This window comes from Pistacia vera, unplaced genomic scaffold (genome assembly GCF_008641045.1).
Source record: "Pistacia vera cultivar Batoury unplaced genomic scaffold, PisVer_v2 Contig693, whole genome shotgun sequence".
Taxonomy (NCBI): Eukaryota; Viridiplantae; Streptophyta; class Magnoliopsida; order Sapindales; family Anacardiaceae; genus Pistacia; species Pistacia vera.
This window is the reverse complement of record NW_022196549.1, coordinates 61,629-64,774: the sequence shown is the minus strand read 5'-3', so window position 1 is coordinate 64,774 and position 3,146 is coordinate 61,629. Positions and strand designations below refer to the sequence as shown.

Genomic DNA, 3,146 nt, shown 5'->3' with positions numbered 1-3,146 from the left:
ATACAAGTAGTACCAGTTTTACAAATTCACCAGTTAGAGAAACAAAGTATTTCAGAATCTTTGAATATTTCTCTCTATCCTCCAACCATGATATGTCCAAAGGACGCAGCTATTGCATAAAACTCTTGATTCAGCGGCCCAGCACGAGGATTGAATCAACAGTGGACAAGGTGTGGGAAGAAATACTTCCAGGCAAGGAATCAAATGACAAAACAATATCAGGAGCTTCATTCCTCGCTGTTATTGTGCCTACCATGGCGCTATCTGGTGTTATACTGCAATTTTGCTTCACGGTCCAGATACTGCGTCACCTGCTTCATGCTAGGCCTAGTTTCTGGGTTAGAGTGTGAACAAAACAGGCCAAGTTTAAGAACCAACTCCATTTGCTCTTCCACATACATACCTTCCAATCTAGGGTCACTAACATCTAGAAATGCTCCTCCTTTCCAGCAATCAATGGCCCAAGCTAATCTACCAGTCCAGGCTCTGTAGGCCTCCTTCCACAAGCAACCTCAAGCATAAACGCTCCAAAAGCAAATACATCAGTGCTAGTAGTTACTTTTCCAGTCTTAAGCAGCTCTGGAGCTAGATAACCAACAGTGGTGGTTTGTGCATTGCTATCATGATCATGTAATCTAGCAAGCCCAAAATCTCCTAACTTTCCGTTCAGATCGGCATCTAAAAGAACGTTGGCAGCTTTTATGTCTCTATGCAGAACAACCTGTTCCCACTCTTCATGGAGATAAAGAAGATCCGAAGCTACTCCTCTGAGAATCCGGAATCTCTGAAACCAATTAAGGTTTGGTTTTGTATCGCCATATAAGATTTTGTCAAGGCTTCCACTAGGCATATAATCATAGACCAATAGAAGTTCCCCCATACGCCTGCAATAGCCCCGGAGTTGAACCAAATTCCTATGCCTTACCCTTCTCATGCTCACAATCTCGGCCACAAATTGCTTCATCCCTTCGTTTGAGTTATGGTTGATTCTCTTGACTGCGATTTGGACATTAGAAGGAAGAACACCTCTGTACACCTGTCCAACAACCTCTTTTTCTTTGAAACCTTTGGTTGCTTTGTAGAGATTCTTATAGGAGAGCCTATGGGGACCATACTCTTTTTCCCAGTCCTCATATACTTCTTCATATTTTTTCTTCCTCGCAATGTAAACAGCTCCACCAACTGTTATCAGCACAACCGCTAGTGCTACAAGAAACACAGTAATAGTTTGATCTAGGCCCTCATTGGTTTTCTCAGGTGGAGGAAGTGGAGGAGGAGGAGGAAGCTTTGAAATATCAAGCTTTTGTGCTGGTCCACTTTTGTTGAAGCTCCATCCGAGAATATAGTTATCACTTATACGCGTACCAGTTGCTGCAGAGAGACTAACATACATAGACTCCAATAGAACCTCGGAGAGATCGAGATGTTTTGACAGCAGAGGCCTGTTTGGTTTTGGAATTTTCAGTGGAGCTATTGTTACACTGAATAATTTTTCTGTTCCATTACAGTCTATCCAAATCTGAATTGGTTTTCCACTTATTAGCTCAAAAGTTTCATTCTTTTCTTCTTTATTGGAAAAGTAACTTGCTGTAGCAGATTGATTAGAGATGAGGCTGTTCACATCAATTCCAACATGGTTTCCATCTCTGTCATAAAATTCAGGGCTTTGTCCAGTATCAAGCTCAACCGCCAAGATGTGGTTTGTAGGCTGGCCATTGTTTGTTAGATTGAAGAGTCCCAAATATGCACCTGCAACAGCGCCAGTAAAGTTCATAGACGGTGAGATGAAAAAAGCCAAGCCATTGCCTCCAAAATTAACTGCTTTTGAAACCATGGCAAACACGAAAGTTGTGGAAAACGAAAGGGTTTGAGAGGTAGATGAGTTGAATTTCAAAGGAGAAGGGTAGAAAGCATAACCGGTTTTTAGCTCAGAAGTGTTTGTGAGCCGCAATAGACCATTAGGAAGAATCTTTGCCAAGCCACCCAGTTGCAGCTTCGAGTTGTTGAAACCATGGTAGATGAACTGGTTTTCTTCTTGAGCCAAGGCCAAGAACAATGATAAATTGAAGACTATCCACAGATAAAGATATCCTTGAGCTGCAGCCATTTAGAAAATGGATCTGCTTTTTGTAAAGAGAGTTTATTCTTCCTGGTTAGTAGTCTTAGACTCCTAATAGATCAGTTTTCCTTGTCTTAAGATACTCTTGCAACTCAAGGTTAAGCTGTTAAGAGAAAGAGTAATCAAGTTGACCCTGTAAGTTATGGTCAGCTAATGACCTAAATAAATAACCACTTGACATTTCCAATCTTAAAATATGCTCTTCTGTATTCATCGAATTTGTAAAAGAGCTACCCTGGATTTTAAGTGGCATGGTGAAAGAACTTCTTACTTTTATCCTTTGTAAACCTTTTCAATGCAGGATGAATGAAAGCGGATAGACCTTGTTAATGGGAACCTGAGCTCAGATTATCTGTTAAAAAGTCTACTCTATGATAGTTTTGAGAGTGTATGACAGAATTGACAATTGCTTAATTATTCCTTCTACTCGGTTTTTAGTTCTTGTAATATATGAAAGAGAATAAACTGGTAGAAGTCAGCCTGGTTTTTTATTTTTTATTTTTGCCTGTCTTCTGTTTGAAGTTTCTAGTTTGCTGATTAATATTTTCTTTTTTCTTTTTTATTGTTTGAATTTCAAAAATGCAAGAATAAGTTAGAGCCTTTGCTTTCAGCATGGTTTGAAGTTTCAATAAGGCAGAGAGATGGGCAAATATAAAACTAGATACACATCATTCTTCTCACCTAACACACAAACATAAGTTGCAAATATATGTTCATTAAATGAATGATTTCAAGAGGTCTAAGCAGAAGAGATAATAATATATGCAATAATCAAATCGATTGAAATATAGCATAACCTGTCCTCTTCGTGGAATCAGTCTTTAGTTGCATACATCAGGCTCATTAGTCTCCACACCTTATATTGAGATTTCTACACGTGAAACATATCCACGTAAGCTTACATCTCGCCTGACCTTGAGCTATTGCATGCAGCCTTTCTCAAACTTTGATTCAAACTGAGATATGACAGGAGCCACGTATGAAGCTTAATATTTTAGCGAATAATGTTGTAGATTTTCTCAAGTGT

At 39.2% G+C, this 3,146-nt stretch overlaps 1 pseudogene; it reads right to left on the bottom strand.

The window, feature by feature from the left end:
* Nucleotides 1–260: 260 nt before the first annotated feature.
* LOC116113956 lies at nt 261–2,107 on the bottom strand (annotated as a pseudogene).
* Between the last annotated feature and the right edge of the window lie 1,039 nt (nt 2,108–3,146).